This window comes from Beta vulgaris, chromosome 9 (genome assembly GCF_026745355.1).
Source record: "Beta vulgaris subsp. vulgaris cultivar EL10 chromosome 9, EL10.2, whole genome shotgun sequence".
NCBI classification, from domain to species: domain Eukaryota; kingdom Viridiplantae; phylum Streptophyta; class Magnoliopsida; order Caryophyllales; family Amaranthaceae; genus Beta; species Beta vulgaris.
The window spans coordinates 30043430-30063308 of record NC_079210.1 but is presented as its reverse complement, the minus strand read 5'-3'; the positions used below and the strand labels follow the sequence as shown (position 1 = coordinate 30063308).

At 30.6% G+C, this 19879-nt stretch overlaps 1 pseudogene; it reads left to right on the top strand.

The window, feature by feature from the left end:
- Nucleotides 1-486: 486 nt before the first annotated feature.
- On the top strand, nt 487-10367 carry LOC125493587 (uncharacterized; annotated as a pseudogene).
- The last annotated feature ends 9512 nt before the right edge of the window (nt 10368-19879 follow it).

The window sequence follows — 19879 nt, the reverse complement described above, 5'->3', positions numbered from 1 at the left end:
ACGTTATTATTCCTAAATAAATAACTATAGAAATTTAGGAAAGTTTTCCAAATGCACATCAAATCAACTTAATTAAAAGGCCGTAATTACGGTTATTTAACCTATATGATCATGAACATTTTGTTTCCAAATGTGAGAGATATTGACAAGCTTAATACTAGGAATTGAGTCTTTGATTTATTCGGAAATTAGTTGAAACATTCCAATTATATGATATTCGTAATAACCGTTGCTCACATAATATTTTAAGATACTTTAGATCACTCCACCATATTCTAAGGAAACTTTAGCATATTAGACTCTATATATATGATAAGATATATAACTACTAAGGAAACTTTAGCATATTAGACTCTATATAATACCTCCACTCCACTAAAAACGCACATATATTCTTCATGGTCATTTAGACAAATTAATCATATATTGTTCTTATCTTTCAAATTACACCATATTTTTATGCGTTAATAAAAAATAATTAGAGAAATGAGTTCCTCTAATAGTAAACGTGTAAAGAAACTTTCAGATTACGGAAAAGAAAACGATTTTGGTGGCAATACTCCAATTGTTTGTAACAATTCAAATCAACTTCATGATGCAAAGGTTGCTATGCAAAGGAGGAAATCAATTTTGAACGATAAGCGAAGTAGAAGCCAATTGTCAAATCTTTCGACTGAAAGAACTCCTTTAATTGACATTTCTAATGGTAAGTTGATTTGCAATTCTTTTTTTCAATATGTAGTTACTTACTTTAAACATAGTTGTGAATTGACATTAACTAAGCCATATTATATTAAACATATTAATTCCAGGTAACAATAGAGATAATGATCTACATACAAAGACAACGTCTAATACAAATGATGATGACAAGGTCAGTAGGGGAAGGAGGAAGGGAAGCTTGATTGAAAATAAAAGGAAAACACAGGAATTGAGTGTACCCATTCTTTTATCTCCTGAAATTGATATTCCTAATGGTATGTATTATTGGTTAGTATAACTGTATAGTATAATTTTAGGATTACTATGTTGGCATATATTTTGTGGATACATTTGTATTAAAACTACTTAATCTTATTATTATGTACACCAACAGATTCATCAGGACCCATGTTTCATATGTTGTAATAGACTAATGGTTTTTGCCAAGTTTTTATATTTGTAGTGATATATTTTCTAATTATATCATGCTTAGTCATGATGGTAAAATATTGCATCGCGTATTTAAAATAATGCAAACATAAATGGTTGAATTCTATTACTATTTCCCATATATATATTAACATTTTCTACTCCATCTAAAATTAAATCAAAACAATTTTTCAAGAAGATATGAAACAATATAAACTACTTTCTTACATTTTTTTTATTCATATTTGTGGAGAATTTATGGAATAATCAAACATTGACTAAACAAATAAAGTTATTCATCATGAAATGTGCTTACTATAACATACATAAGTCAAGCTAATTGAGTATATCTTATATTTATCATGTATATAAAGTATATAATTATTAATAATTATAAAGAGGAAAAGAGAAGACTACCTTTTCATCTCACATTATTTCTTCAATGGCCACCATCCTTTGCATCCAAAGCAAACTCTCGAAAAAAACAAACATAGCTTATGTATTTAACGATATTTTTTAAAAAAGATTTATGATTATTTATAATCTATTAAATCATAAATATTATCAACTACATTTATAAAATCAGAACATAATATACAATTGAAAAAAATACTTTTAAAACATACGATTAAGGATATCAACTACTTTTTATAGAATCAACTACATATTATCAACTACTTCTCAACGAATTTTTTAAAAGCATTTATGATTATTTATTAATCTATTAAATCATAAATATTATCAACTACATTTATAAAATCAGAACATAATATAAATTGAAAAAAATTACTTTTAAGGATATACGATTAAGGATATCAACTACTTTTTTAAAGGATCAACTACATATTATCAACTACTTTTTTAATTATATTCGATTCTATATATCTATAGATAGATATTTCATACATTTATAAATTTTTAAAAATGATATTATTTTTACGATGTTATTTTTTAAATGATATATGATTATTTACTACGATTTTTATTTTTAAAATTATATATTATTATTTATTAATCTATTAAGTGATACATATCATCAACTACATTTCATAGTCAGTCAACATAAAATACAATTAAAAATTAAATATTCAGATAATAGGATAGTAAACTATTTTTTTTTTTGTGACATGCATGCGAGAAATTAATTTTTCTTGAAGCTTATATTTAACAATAAAGCACTTTAGGATATACTTGAGTTTTTTATTCTACGGTTTTTTAAAAGGTATAATTTTAGATTGATTAATTAATGATATATTCATGAAATAATATAGGAAATAATTAGCAAAAATTCAAATTTTAAATGGTATTATGATATTTCTACTTAATTTATATTTCGTATTTTTGTGACATGCATGCGAGAAAATTTACAGATTCATACATATTAAATACGAAAAAAAATTAAATTGATGATATGCATGCAAATTTAATCGTAATTTAAGATTGATGCATTAATCATATATTCATGAAATAATATAGGTAGTAAATAGTGAAAAAATTAAAATTTTAACAATATTACATAATTTACAGTTATACTTTATATTTCATAATTTTCTGTGCAATTTGGTTGCAAGAAATGTAGAGTCAAAACCATTTAATACGTTCATTATTTTAATGCGTAACTGATTTTTTTTAATGTATTTAACCATAAAGATTATCAACAAAATATATAGATCAACATGTAAATTACAAGGAAAACACAAATTAGATATTCAGATATCGTAATATTTTCAGCTAATTCTTTTTTTTGTCACATGCATGCGAAAAAAATATCTAGATTCATACAAACTAAAAACGAAAGAAAAAAATAGAGGATATAGATGCATGTTTTTAATTTACTGTTTTTTAAGAAGATGAAATGTTAGATCTACAAAATTATCATATATTCATGAACTAATATAATAATTAATTACAAAAAAAGCAAACTTAAATCTATAAAAGCACTACACCTGTAATTCGTTTCTTCAATTCTTCATCAATGGCAATGAACATACAATCCGATTTGCATGCAAAGAAAACTTCCGAAATTTAACTCCCCAATTTCTAAATCCCCTTTTCTGATAATCAGAAACTTTCTGCTGTCTTCTTTGTTAATCGAATTTGTTTTTGTTGTGTAAATAGATTTCAAATAAATCTGGAAAATATAGAAGCAAAGGAAAGTTGCCATTTTTGATGAGAAGATGTTCTTCATGCATGTTCGAGAGATTGGAAATGAATGTTCGAGAGAATTTTGAGAGAGAGAGAGAGAGAGAGAGAGAGAGAGAGAATATGAACGGACAAAAGAATGAGAAAATGAATTGTTTTGGTGCATTTGGTTTTGATGGATTTATATATATACTTAGGTTTTTAAGGTTTATGTTAGGTAGTATTAGGTAGTATAAATAGAGTATTATAGTAAATAATTGCGTATAATGGAAATGGAAATATATAATGGGCTTTAAAACAAGTTATATATATATAAATGTGTATTTATATTGGGCTTCGAAATCTTATTATAGTAAAGATTATGTTTAGGTGGAAATGTATAATGCGCTTTAAAACAAGTTATATTATTATAAGGCCAAATTAAATAAATCACTTTATGCCTAAATAAACAATTGTCGTCGCAACTATTTATAAATCATTGTTATACGTCATAAAAAAAAAATTAAATAGTTACGGTGATATAAGTTATATGTTGGTTAACATATGTTTAGGTATTTAAGGTTTAGCTTAGGTAGTATTAGGTAGTATATAAAGAGTATCATATTACGGTTATGTTTAGATGGAAATGTATAATGGGCTTTAAAGCAAGTATATATATATATATAATTATGTATCTATATTGGGCTTGTAAATCATACTATGTATTTACAAATTTTTTTGAGAATATAGAAATGTCATGTCCTTCTCATTAAGCATTCTAAACATATTTCATTCGTAAGTGTTATTTTATCTAAACTAATAAATTGTTATTATCATCCATTCAATATTGTTTCATACATATTTAAAAAATTGTTAATTCATGCTAAATTTATATTATTTAATTTGTAAATTAACAATATAAATGACTAATGTTTATGTTATTGAGCAAACGTGGAATTTCAAAGTTCGCTTTTAGTATACTACACCTTAATTCTTATATGTTAACTATTTTAATTTGCTTATTGTATACTTTGACAAGAACAACTTACTATAACATAAGTAGAATTATAACATTAATTTCATTGAACGTACATATGAATTCAAAACCATCTAAATATACGTACAAATTTATGTTCTATAACGTGGAAAACATTTCTTATTTTAGTTACCACTCATCACTCAATCAACTGTTATCAAAAGAAGCTCAACAAAAATATGCAAGACAAAAGAGGAAGTTTATTATGTTAGAAAAGCGTGCAAGATTACGCGTAACTCTGCTCCTATACGATCACGAAATTTAATGCCACGCAACAACTTACCTCTTAACGGATCTTATCAGGATAAATTGCAATTAGATTAAGTAATTAACACATATCATCCAACCATTTTGGACAATAATTAGTTATCCTTTTGTTTTTATATATGCAACTAACATGTTTATTGTCTTCCATTATAAGCGTTTTCCTCAACTTATGGATTTCTCCTTTATCGTCGACAATTACAAACTTCTCTACTAATTCGTACGTAATCCGATTCCTAATGGTGAGTGTATATAGTTTCTTTTACTTTGAAAACGTATTACTTGCAAGATAGTAATGTAACATTATTCTTAATGCAGTATTTTACCATCTTCAAGTTCGCAAGATCTAGTTGTATGTGGATGACAACTCAATCGTCATTAAGTGCTATAACACAAATTAGTATCGGTTTGTTTATACTAAATTATTCACTTATTGATTGTTAATTTGTCTAATAACGTTACTGTATAAACAATCTATTAATATTTTGTGAAATTGTGCGTTAGATAAAGAACATGCATCAAAGATAGCAAGGCACCAACGAAAACTTATAATTGAAGAGAAACGAAGTTCTAGTAATAAATTAAACAATTATAAATATGCCATGTTTATACTATTTCAGTTTGGCATAGTATGATCATAAATATATAAAACGTTGTGACCAACTGACATCACCTATTGTCGCTTGACATAGCGTCTACGTCATTTCCACTGTCAACGGAAGTTATACAACCAATGCGATTATGCAGTTCATTTAGATCAAAGACACGTGTAATCCGAAGTAGGCAAGTCCTTGAATCGGTTTCAAAGAGAATCATTCCAGGTATGTTATAGTAACTTAATTAACTAATAAGCACATAAATAGTATGTAGATAAGTTATACAATTAGTAAACTTGTGTGTTTATGCATTAAAAATTTAAATTTTGTTACAGATGACAGTGATGGTGAAGGAAATGATATGGATGTTGACAATTATCAAATTCTAATGCGCGAGTAGAAATAATTGATTCAGGTATAATCGTGCAGTAAGGCATATAATAGTTTGGTATATTCTTTAAAACACTAATTAAAGTTATAAGTTTTTTCTTTATTGTAGAAGGTTATTCAGATTTGGGAGATCCCACATGTGTTTGCGAGTTCTGTGGAGCACAAATGTGGTTTGGTGAACGAGTAAACAAACGGAATAAGAGTGGACGACCAAAGTTTGGGATGTGTTGCATGCAAGGAAAAGTACAATTACCTTTACTTAAGCGTCCACCCCAACTTTTGGAAGATCTATTGAAAAAGAGACATAGTAGAAGTGCGCACTTCCTTGATAATATTAGAGGGTATAACATGATGTATTCGTTCACTTCTATGGGAGGTAGAATAATTGCACCAACTACCCATGGTCGTGGTCCATATACATACAAGATTGGAGGTCAAAATCATCACCTGATAGGCAGTTTGTTGCCGAACGATGGAGCACGTCCTAAATTCTCTCAATTAACATATATGACACTGAAGAAGAGTTCAGAATAGGAAGAATGCGGCAAGGTATCGTGCTATTTTATGCAAATATTTGAACATGTCATTTGTATTAAATGTAATATATACATCCTCATTCATAATAAAGCAATGCTAACGTTGAACATACTATATTGCGTCAGTTCTAAAGACCCTAATAAATTTGAAGATCGTGTCGTTGCACAATTGAAGGATATGGTTGATCAGCATAACCCATTGGCCAAGAGTTTTAGAATGGCTAGAGATCGTTTCGAATCAAACAACGGCGAAGACTTAAAACTTAGGCTAATTGGAAGAAGGGATTCTGATGGAAGGACTTATAACCTTCCAACAACATCTGAAGTGGCCGCTCTTATAGTTGGAGACATTGATACAGCAGATAAGAGGGATATAGTAGTCCAAAGGAAAAATGGAAGATTAAGGCAGATATCTGAGCTTCACCCATCGTATTTACCGTTACAATATCCACTGATTTTCCCATATGGGGAAGATGGATATCGAGTAGATGTTATGCATAGAGACAAGACCGCATCAAGTAGTTCTACGAATAAAAGAGAACGACTTACTATGCGGAGTGGTTTGCATACAGAATGCAAGATCGTGAACATGAAGCCGATACTTTGTTATTATGTCGTCGGTTGTATCAACAATTTTTGGTTGACGGTTACACTATGATTGAGGCAGAGAGGCTATCCTTTCTAAAGAATAACCAACAAAGTTTAAGATCAGATAATGTGAAGAATTTAAGAGGGGTTGTGGAAAGAGGTGATACAGAGGGATCTTCCAATGGCAGTCGCGTTGTTATACCACCCTCATTCACAGGTGGACATAGCTACATGAGAGAGAACTATCAGGATGCAATGGCCATTTGTAGATGGTATGGTTATCCAGATTTGTTCATAACCTTTACGTGTAATGCTAAATGGCCAGAAATAAGCAGATTCGTTCAAAAAAGGGGACTTAGACCCGAGGACAGACCGGATATCATCTGTCGAGTCTTTAAAATGAAGCTCGACCAATTGGTTAAAGACCTAAAGGAGAATGAGATATTTGGCCGAGTTAAAGCTGGTACGTATAAATCAAATCCGGTATAATGATGTTGATTTCTACAGCTTTTTTCATCTTTAATATATATATGATTGAATTAATTGAATTTCATACTACTTTACAAAACATTTACACAGTCAAGATTAGTTGGTCTACTTATAAGTTGTTCAAATAATGATCATACATATTTCTTTTTTCTCCAGTTGTTTATACAGTTGAGTTTCAAAAGCGTGGCCTTCCCATGCTCATATACTTCTTTTCCTGCACCCTGCTGACAAATATCCACAGGCAAGCGATATTGACAAGATTATATGCGCTGAGTTACCAGATCCAATTGAGGATCCGGATTTGTATGAGACTGTTACAGAAATGATGCTACATGGTCCATGTGGTCCCTCAAACACTAATGCACCTTGCATGGATCAAAAAAGTGCACAAAGCATTTTCCTAAAAGATTTATTGACGAAACAAAGGTTGATGAGGAAGGATATCCAGTTTATAGAAGAAGAGATAACGGAATCTCGGTTGAGAAAACGGAGTGCATCTTGATAATAGGTTTGTTGTTCCTTATAATCCACAACTGCTTCGTAAGTATCGTGCCCATATAAACGTTGAATGGTGCAATCAATCCAGATCGATAAAGTATTTGTTCAAGTACATAAATAAGGGTTACGATAGAGTAACTGCTGCTGCTTATCAAAACAGAAATAGCTGCGATGATCCACAAAAGATTGATGAGATTAAAATGTATTACGACTGCCGTTACATATCTGCTTGTGAGGCAGTGTGGAGGATATATGGATTTCCTATTCACTATCGAACCCCTGCTGTTGAGAGATTGAGTTTCCATCTACCTGGGGAGCAAACGGTCGTCTACACTGACCAGATGGACGTGGGAGATGTACTTGATAGACCTAATGTTGATAGCACAAAGTTTTTATCGTGGATGGAATGCAACCAAAAGTATGAAGAAGCAAGACAGTTGACTTATGTAGAGTTCCCCACGAAATTTGTTTGGAAACAACCTACGCGAGAATGGACACCTAGGTCGAAAGGGTTCGCACTTGGCAGGGTATACCATGTCGCTCCAGGTTCTGGTGAGAAATACTATCTAAGAACGCTCCTTAATTTTGTAAAAGGCCGACGTGCTACGAGGATATAAGAACGGTTGATGGTTAGTGTATCCAACTTTCAAAGAAGCTTGCTACGCAAGGGGGCTGCTTGATGACGACAAGGAATACATAGACGCCATAACAGAGGCAAGCTTTAGAGAAACGGGGCATTATCTGCGAAATCTATTTTGCATGTTACTTATGTCTGGTAGCTTATCTAAACCAGAAGACATATGGGAAAAGACATGGCACCTACTATCTGATGACATTCTATATAAACAACGTCGTATTCATAAAAACAAAGGTAAAGTACAGTATTTGCATACTTACATTTTGTATCGCTTGCTTGCATGTTTAATAATTGTGCAACGAAAAAAGGATCACGATGACATAAATGAAGGCAGCTAATATTAAATCTTTCCTATCGCATTGCAGATTTAACTCTAACGGATGAACAAATTCAAGCTTTTGCACTGGCAGATATTGAAGCTAAACTGCAAAGTAATGGCAGTCTCCTTCGAAAATTCAGTGAGATGCCTTTTCCAGATGAATTAGTCGTGTTTGAAGGTCAAAATAAGCTAATAGCGGATGAGCTTTCATATGACATACCCTCATTAATTCAGGAATATGACAATCTGTTTCCATGTCTAACCGAAGAACAACTAATGGTTTTCAACGAAATAATGCACTCTGTTAATGGCCAATCAGGAGGTGTGTTTTTTGTATACGGATATGGAGGCACGGGTAAAACATACATTTGGAGGACATTGTGTGCTGCAATTAGGAAGATGGGTGAAATTGTTTTGCCAGTAGCATCAAGTGGAATTGCGTCCCTACTTCTTCCAAAAGGTCGAACCGCCCATTCAAGGTTCGGGCTTCCACTCAATGTTTGTGAAAACTCTACGTGTGTAGCTATTAGGCCTGGTTCTGACTTAGCTGCATTGCTCATGAGAACAAAGCTAATTATCTGGGATGAAGCACCAATGATGCACAAATATTGCTTTGAAGCACTTGATAGGAGTTTAAAGGACATTATGCAAGCTGTTGATCGAGATAATTTGCATCGACCATTTGGAGGTAAAGTTGTTGTCTTTGGTGGTGATTTAAGACAGATTCTGCCTGTTATACCCAAGGGTACAAGGCAAGATATAGTATTTGCGACGTTAAACTCTTCGTTTCTATGGGATTCATGTAAGGTTTTGAAGCTTACACGCAATATGAGACTTCAATCATGTTCTTCTTCGTCTACCGCTAATGAAATAAGGGACTTCTCAGAATGGATACTGAGCGTTGGTGATGGCAGAGCTGGAGGGCCCAATGATGGAGAAGTCGATATTGAAATCACTGAAGATATTCTTATAGACGGTGGAGATGACCCCATATCATCGATTGTCGACAGCACATACCCTTCACTCACTGATCACCTTTGGGAAGCCAAATACTTCCAAGAAAGAGCAATTCTAGCTCCAACTAATGAAATAGTTGAGAAGGTAAATGATCATGTGTTGTCCACAATTCCAGGTGATAAGAAAATTTACTTGAGTTGTGATGCAATTAGTAAAGATGAAGGGAACTTAGGGGCTCATGATATATATTCTACTGAATTCTTAAACACAATAAAGTGCTCGGGCCTGCCAAATCATAGTATTAAGTTAAAAGTTGGTGCGCCTATCATGTTGCTTCGTAATATTGATCAGACATCTGGATTGTGTAATGGCACGAGGCTGGTAGTGAAGCATTTAGGCAATCGAGTGATTGAAGCTACTGTCATTTCAGGGAGCAATGTTGGTGACAAGGTATTCATCCCACGAATGACACTAACACCGTCTGACTCAACAAAATTTCCTATCAGATTTCAAAGACGGCAATTTCCTTTGACTGTGTGTTTTGCCATGACAATAAATAAAAGTCAAGGACAATCATTGTCGCACGTCGGTTGTATTTACCGAGGCCTGTTTTCAGTCATGGTCAGCTATATGTCGCTATTTCCCGAGTCACGAGCAAAAAAGGACTTAAAATTCTGATTTGTGATAAAGAGAATAATGTGTGCAAAACAACCACAAATGTTGTTTACAAGGAAGTGTTCCAAAATGTATAACTTCATACACATTTTTGTAATGTTTGTTAATATAACTTTTACTTATTCTTTCATTACAAAATTTGTTGTCTGCTATTGGTTTCATTGAAAATTCTGTCTTATTAAGCAAATCACTTCCCGTGCATTTTTGCACGGGTCCCAAAACTAGTGGATTATATTATACAAGGAATATTAACTACACGATTTTCATAACTCATATAAATATACTATCTAGTATTGCAAGTTGTTGTGATATAAACATATAATATAATTTTCAGTTATTAAAAGATTTATGCATAATTTGATGTAATTGATAATTTTTAGCAAGAAATCGTAGTGATTTGATTGCGGTTTTTATAGTGTTTTAATGAAAAACGTGAAAAATAAATAAATGGTGACATATGATTTTCGTTTTTAACAACTTTTTGAAAAAAAAAAAATAGATAGATAACTGAGGTCATTTCCAAAAAAAATTCAAAGTCCTTTTTCAATTTTGAATTTCAAATTTCAACAATTGTAAAAATTATAGCTAAACATAAAAATATTAGCTGGTGATTTAAATTTTATGATCTCGTATTTAGAATACTCGAAAATTAGCTTGCAACTCATGTGTTGAACTATGACTTATGACATTCATGTTATATCCATGTTATATTGTACAATGTCAACGATCCTGGAGTATTTACTAACAATTTATATGGAAAACTTTTTAGTGCTTGCAAAGGTAATATAATAGTGCTATATCCTTGTTATGTTGTACAACATATATTATGGTAATAACTAATAGTTAAAGATGTAATATAATTTTGGAAATATTTTTCTTTGCTCAAGTTAAAGATTTTAAAAAAAAATCTCTATTCTCTTCACGTGGCTAAAATAATTTTTGCTTTTAGATAAATATATAGATTACTTATATTTTTAAAATAATGTTTGCTTGAAATAGTGACGCTTCATGGTTTCAATACTTGGAGAAAATATTTTCTAAACTTTCCTTAAAAATAGTGTAGATATCATAATTTCATTCTAGGTCATCATACAAATTTGGTTTGGTCAAATTATCTATATATATTTGCCTAATGAAATGTTTTAAGAAAACATGGTCCAAAAAATTATACCCTAATTTTATGTAACTAAGTTGTTAATCTTATTTTTTCTTTAAAATTAAAGTCTTTCTACCCGCATCTACTATATAACTTTGTAGATAACAATCATTTATAACTTAAAATATACCATTTTTCCCCCTTTTGTTTAAGTGACGTTATATCAATCGATGCAATGGATTAATGTATTACGATTTTTGTATTGGTAGAGCAATAAACTCAGCAAATGGTATAACAATATTTTATGATCATTTGAGACTGATGCACATGAACTCAGCACGTGTAGTATTATGATTTTTGTATTGATGGAGCAAATGATTTAAGGATGATAACAAATAATTCTTCCAATCAAATTTCCTTAATTCTTGTACATAAATCTTTTATATGTTTATTTGCTTGATTAAGGATGATTATAATACTCTTTCCTAATGAAGAGGATTGTAATTGATTTACTTAATATTCTTTCATAGCTTTAAATATTATGGCACACGTCTTGAAGTAATATGCAAACGATACATAAGCAATAGATTTCCTCCAATTTACACGTGGCATATGAATAATGAGAAGGCATGAGATTTGACATTTGGCGAATTAATTGTGAGCGTGACTCATAAGATTTATGTACCCAGCTTTATATAGATATATAGATAAAGTTTGGAAGATTTAGAATAATAAGAAAGTTCAGAATAATGGTTAAGGGAAGTTCAAAAAAATAAAAAAGATAAATAAAGTTCAAGAAACATATGGAAAGTCTGGAAAGTTCAGAAAAAAAAATCGAGAAAAATAATTAAAAAAAATGAAGAGAACATGCCCCTAATGTATGAGTAAAAATTATGTATACTCAAAGTAAGCATGGAGATAAATCTAACAATACCCCATATGACTATATTTATTTTTTTTTACTTTTAAATAAAAAATGAATGGATTCTTAGAAGAAAGTATGTGAATAGTACTAAAGTCCAAAAAAATGTTTTTAAAAGGGAGAAAATATGTCGATTATGCAAACATTTAAAATTTAGTATGATAACCAAAGAATATCATTTTCTTAAAACGGAGCAAATTGATCCGACTACCAATAAAGGACTTTTTGTCTTGTTATCCAAAAATATTAGAACACATTATACTCATAATATATAAAGATCAAGCTAATTCAAGAGCCCAACTCCATGGGTGATTTTTGTACTCTATAATACTCATTACTGTCAAGCAATAAGAGTCAAATCCTATAAGTAAGAAATTAAAGAATATATAATAATGACGAACACACCCAAAGTTTAACGTAAAAGAACAAATCGCTCACTATATGATATTACTCAATCAAAGTAATATATCACACAAATTGGACACTGTCACACTTGGGTTACTTATATGAGTGGTTGTGAACACACACTATAACAATCAGCATACAAACTCCTAAGTTAACTTTCAAAAATTAAGTTTCAGGTCTAATAAGTTCAGATAAGTTGCAATAAGGTCTAATAAGGGCAATAAGTTCCAATAAGTTTCAATCAGGTGCACTAAGTTTCAATAAGGTACAATAAGTTACAATCAGGTCTAATAAGGTCCAATAAGTTACAATCAGGTCTAATAAGGTCCAATAAGGTCCAAATAGTCAATGTTATAATCATTGTGGTACTTTAATTAAAATTCTAATAATAACATAATCAGCTAATAGTGATATGAAATTACAAATAACAAAATAATGGACAATAATACAAATGTTTATTAAACATTGACTATTTGGACCTTATTGGACCTTATTAGACCTGATTGGAACTTATTGGACCTTATTAGACCTGATTGTAACTTATTTGTATTATGTCTATTATTTTATTATTCATATTACTATTAGCTGATTATGTTATTATTAGAATTTTTTATTAAAGTACCACAATGTATAGTATAATACTTGTATTATCGTCTATTATTTGATTATTCATATTGCTATTAAATAATATTATAATCATGGTCAAATAATTAAGGTTAACAATAATAATAATTATAATTACAATATTTTGCAATTCGTCTTTAAATAACTAAAGATAACATGTTATCGTTACTAATAACAATGGAAGATATAAATGTTATCAATTGATTGTGGTAATATTTATGTTATTCATGGTCAATGTTTTTGTCTAATAAGGTCAAATAAGTTTCAATCAGGTCCAATAAGGTCTAATAAGTTTCAATCAGGTCCAATAAGGTCTAATAAGTTTCTATAAGGGCCAATAAGGTCTAATAAGTTTCAATAAGGTCAATAAGTTCCAATAAGGTCCAATAAATTCCAATCAGGTTCAATCAGGTCCAATAAGTTGAATCAGGTCCAATCAGGTTTAATAAGTTCCAATAAGTTCAGTTCAGGTTCAATAAGTTCAGTTCAGATAAGGTCCAATAAGTTCAGGGCCAATAAGTTGAATAGAATGCACCCTTATAAGAGTCCATACTTCCTAAACCCTAAAACAACTAGAAATATGAAACTAACAACCTCCTAGTATCAACCACTAGATATTCTATAACAAGTAGAATATATCTTTTTTCCTATATACATTCAAATAGAAAAACTATGAAGCTAGTAAATAAATCATATCTAGAGATTATTTCACAAAGAGGAAACTTAATTAATCTAACAAAAGAAACCATCAGCTTACATAGCATATTTGCAATTATCTGGACATACCATCTCACATACTACCTTCTAAACTTAGTTTATTAACTCTACTAGCCTTTTGTGCACGCGATGCGTGCGAGGATACATCCAAATGAATTATGATGGGTTGGTTTGGGTTATTTTTATTTTGAGCAATAAAACTTGTGCACTGCCTGTCTGATTTAATTTAGGAGGATTTTTTATTAAAAAATCTTGCTTGTTAACCAGGGACAGTTGATCCATATGCTTATTCGCCACTTAAATCGGTGAAGATTAATTTTTCTCCTTTTCTAAATGTTCACACTTTGAGTTCTAATTATATTTTAAATGAAATTTTAAATTTTCCATATACAATCTGATTTTGCATGAAATGGTCATTTTAATTTTTCTCCTTTTCTAAATTTTAACACTTTGAGTTTCAATTATAATTGAAATGAAATTTTAAGTTTTTCATACATAATCTGATTTCACATGAAATGGGCATTTTTAATTTTTCTCCTTTTAACACTTTGAGTTCAATTATATGTGAAATGAAATTTTAAAATTTTCATACACAATCTGATTTCGCATGAAATGGTTTTTGCAAATTAATGTAATTTGTTTTTTTTTCTGAAAATGGATTGTTGCAAAAGTTGTTCGCAAAAAGGTTTGATATTGTTTTGTTTTTCAAAATTTATTTCTGAACATGGATATTTGCAAAAGTTTTGGGCAAAAATGTTATATTGGAAGTTTTAGAAAAAAGAACTAAATGTGTCATAAATGAATTAAATTTCATACACATCTTGTTTTCTGATTTTATATGAAAATGAATCAAATTTAAGCTTAATTATATAAATGCCCTCTTCAACTAATTGCTATTATCTCCATTTTTTCAACTACATAACAGTCGAGTAATGTGAAATAACTTTGAAGATTAAAAGAATTATGTACCTGTTTGAAAGTTCGCAAATCGCCGATGGACGAATGTGTGATATCACTATCAAAATCTTATGTTTTTCTCAGATTTGTGTTTATAGGTAATATTTATAAGTATGTAATTGTGAATGGTTATTGAGAACAATGATTTGTAAGTGAATTTTGTGAATGTTTTTGTATGTATTGACGTCCTAGTATATTAGTTTTGCTTGTAAGTTAATTTTTAGTTTTTGTAAAGTTTCTTGATCATTTGAGTGATTTGCGTGATTTTTACAACGTGATTTTCTCAATTTTATGAGTGATTTGTAAAGTTTCCTCATATAAGTGATTTCTGAGTGATTGTTGAAAATTAATTTCCGATGGCTTTGTTTGACCCCCATGTTGGTATTGAGATTCCTTTTGTAATTTAGAAAGGAAAGGGGGGGGAAAATAGTCAGTTCAAAAGAGGACACTGTTGCTCCTCCCTTCCCTTATGTAATAGAGATATATACTCAAACACCATAATAAACCATTTTATTAGGCTTATAATCCTAATAACAACTATTATCTACTCCCTTCGTTTCGTAAAGATCTTCCTTGTTACTATTCTTACAGATATCAAGGAGGATCCATTTGTGTGGGGTGTGGGGTGTGGGGTGTGGGGTGGGTAAAGTAGGAGAGAGAAAGTGGTTAAGATAAATAAACAAATAAAAAGGGGCTAAAGTAGGAGAGATAAAGATAGTAAAATTGAATTAATAATGTAATGATCGACCATATAATAGGGACATGAGAAGATAAAAAAGACAAAAAAAAACTCTGAATAAGGAACAAATTAAAAAAGTAAAGATTTTTTGAAAATGTACTTAAACAGAAAAAGGAAAATTTTTAGTAAAGAGAGGGAGTAGTTCTCTATTGCCCCTCTTATTGTGACTTGACAATTAACATGGAGTTTCGTTCTAAAGCCCACAAGAATATGAAAGTATACAAGATAATGACAACTTATATCCATGAATACTTAACTTGAAGACTATTCTTGCTCTACAGTAGTCTGGCCCACTCCTCCATAATTAAGGCCCTTATCGAGGTGGGTGGTGGCCTAGTGGATGTGAAATAATGATCTTGCAATTAATCTCTTTTTGTAGAGTTGATGACTATCAAAATTCAAAGAAGGACTACTCCTTGCCATAATCTACCATTTTACCTTTCAAAGACTATTGTTATCTTTTCGAACTGTCAAAATGCAATTGATGTCATCATGAGAGAGAAATCAGCATGGTGTTTATCCTAAATGATATGCCATATTACCCCTTTTGTTTTTAAAAAATTTCATTTTAGTCTGGTTTTAAAAGATTGTCCTATTTTTTATTTAGATCACATGATCTCTACGTTTTCTCGCTACTTCGTCTCCTACTCGATAGTCCATACTACAAAACAAAACTACCAGTAAAAAAACAAACAGATACCAATCCTATTCAATACAACTCCTACTATAGTAACAAAATGAAAATGGAGTAATCTTTAAGAAATGGTAGGTGTACGTTGGCATTAAGCTTTGGCAAATATTCCCCAAGGTAGCAACAACCTTCCCTAGGAGTGAAAGACAACTAGTTGGCCAATAGGATTGCTAAATATCGTACAAGGAAATGTAGAAACGTATCAATGTAACCAGGGTTCTCTCTAGCACTAAGTATATATAGCATAAACATTTACCACTTGGATTGTATTGAGAAACTTAATTAATTTTTTCTTGTCATAAAAATTGCACTATTATACCCCACATTACCATATTAATTACAACAATTCTATTTTATACATGAACTTGCTACTTTTTTATACCAATTTTCACTCTACCGTTAGACCCCCGGCCAATAAAAATCAACATACTTTACCTATAATACTTCCTCCTTTCTGTTTTAAAAGAACTATACGAGATTGATACGGGGATTAAGGAGAGAAGGGAGATAGAGAAAAAAAAATAGAAAGATCCATATGATAAGGAGAAAGATAAAGAGAAGTAAATACTAAAAAAAAACTAAGGTTTCAGATATTTTGAAACGACATAAAACGGTAAATGTTTTATTTATTTTAATTCGAACGGATGAATTTTAAAAGTACTTCCTCAAATCAACTTTTACAATAAATAAAAAACATATGTTCTATTTCACTTATTTTCTAGAACTATGTCCACAGTGGCGGATCCAGGAATTTCCAGATGGTGGTTCATCACTAGTTACCATCAAATATAATCTAACAAGATCTCACATAACTATATTTATCATTAAGTACAAGTCACAAGAGATAATCAAAGTCATGTATATAAATAATATCAAAAATCAAAACGAATCATCTTAAAAAACTGGAAAAAATATTGTGTAACACAATCAATCTCAATTTAGAAACACAATCATCTTATTTCAGATGCGTGCCTGATTCTTTTTATTTTTCAAGCATAAATTATAACCTTTTTAGACATCAATAGGGGTAAAATTTTGACAATTAGACATTTTTTTAGGTAAATTTCAAAGGATAAAACCCTATTACTTAACCTATAGCTTGTTTTATTAATATTTTTACTTATTATTTCTTTTAGGTTTTTATAATTAAACTTGATGAATCATAAAAGAATATTAAATGCATTTATTTAAAATTTCTTATGTTATATTAACATAGTCTTTTGTGTTAAATAAATCATTTCACTTTGTTATTTGATTTTCCGTTTTGTTGTATCATGATTGTAACACAATCAAAAGAAATGTTTTGCTATGTTTGAGTTTGAATTTTTTTTTTTTTTTTTGTTGTAGTTGATTTAATAATGGGCAATTAAATAAATTTATAAGGAGACACCATAACTCTCACCTTCCTTTATATAATACTAGCCTTTATATGCACGCAATGCGTGCGTTAATTTCAAAATTTGTTATTCTATTAGATACTCCATTCGTACTTTATTTATGATTAAACTTAAATGTGAAAAATTCAACAGTTAGATGAATTTAGATATATTAATTCGCTAATGTAAAAAATATAAAAAGGTTGTGAGTGATTGTTAACATTAATTTTTGTGAATGAATATTGAACAGAAAGAACAAAAATAATGAGTTGGTTTAACTGAATTAGAGAGTATCAAAGGTAGTGAATGTTCAAACTTTTCATGTGCACGTTATGTATGACATCTCTTTTAATAAGGTATAAATATTTTTGCCCATTTAATTTTTGATTGAAGTATTTGATGCATATACCATTTTAAACTTGTTTTAAATGGCAAGTTGGAATGAGAATTTTAAAATGATTTGCTTTTGTAATTTTTTTCATTCCATTAATTAGATCATTAAGGGTATCTTAGTCAGTTCAAAAGAGGACACCACACCTCCTCTCTTGGCTTATATAATAGAGATATATCATTTCACTACTCACTAGTCTATCACCCACTAGGCTAAATCTTTACTATCCAATTTACTCTAAAATTTCAATCATGATTCATGGGTACCAAATGTAGGCATTCTCCTCAAAGAGTAAAAAGAATTTGGACCCACTAAATTAAAAAACAAAAAAAACCCAACCCTATAACAATGCAAATACCAACAACAAGGACGTGGCCCATTTCAATCCCTAACCCAAATCACCCCCCACCCCACTCTCTCTCTCTAAACCCAAAATCACCCCCACCCCACTCACTCTCTCTATCTGATCTCTCATTCTCTCTCCTCTCCTTCATTAAATTGACATGTTTCTTCTCTCATCATCTTCTTTCTTCTGCAAATTCTGCAATTACACTCTATGATTGAAGAGAGATATTGGCAAAACAATGGAGAAATCAAGAGCCACATTTATAATCGTTTCTTTTTTTTTTTAATGGTGGTGCACGTGCACCATGGTCAGGCCCGGTCCTGATCTTTTTGGGACCCTAGGTAAAATAGTAGATTGTGACCCTTTAAAAAAAATGTAATTTATGATAGATTCAACTAAGAACATATGATAGTAGTTTTGGCAAAATTACACACCCACAAGGAGAAAAAACAATAACCCATTCTCCCAATTTAAAAAAATTAATAAAAGGGCACTAATCACTTGTATAAAAGAAAACAAAATCAGAATAAGAAGAAGAAATTTGCAGGCATCAATTTCAATTGTCAGTATTATTAAAGTATGCATCTCTCTTATGCAACTTAATTTTCCTTGAATTCTCATGGCCTTTCTTCTAATTCTTCCCACACTTACCCACTTACTGAAGAAATTTCCGAAAAAAGCAAAATGTTTCACACACCAAAAGACTTCTCATCTTCTTCAGTAAGAACAACTTGATAAATTTCCATTGCCCATATACAGTAAGAACAACAAAATCGATGCAACTTGAAATATAAATGAAGCGAATATTAAAAACAGCAAAATGTTTCACATAAAAATATACTTAATCAGATCAAATGAAAAAAAACAACAGATCAAAGATGATAGTTCGAAATTCAAAGAATATCATTAACTCAGAAATGAGTTCAATATATGAGTAAAACATGAAGATGATTGGATGAAAGACATTCATTTTGCAGCATTAGAAAAGATATAGAGGGAGGAGAGAGAGGACCTTCGAAGTAGACACAAAACTCAAGCAGTAGTGAGGAAAGGAGAGAGAAAGAGGAGGAAAAGTAGGATTTTGGGAAAATTTTGGGAATTATTAAGAAAATTAAATTTGGACTTTGGAAAGAGAGAGAGAGAGAATAACTGAAGAAGATGAGAAGTCTTTTGGTGTGGTGAAGACTGAAGCGTACTCTTTCTTCTGTTTCACGCATGTAATTGCCACTGTTAGTAAAAAAAATTTCTACAGTTGGGCCCCTTTTAGGCTGGGGCCCTGGGCCGTCGCCCCTTTAAACGCCCCTCAGGACCGGGCCTGACCATGGTGTTATATACTGCATCCGCCACTAAATTGTCCATAATAATGTGTTGTCATCAA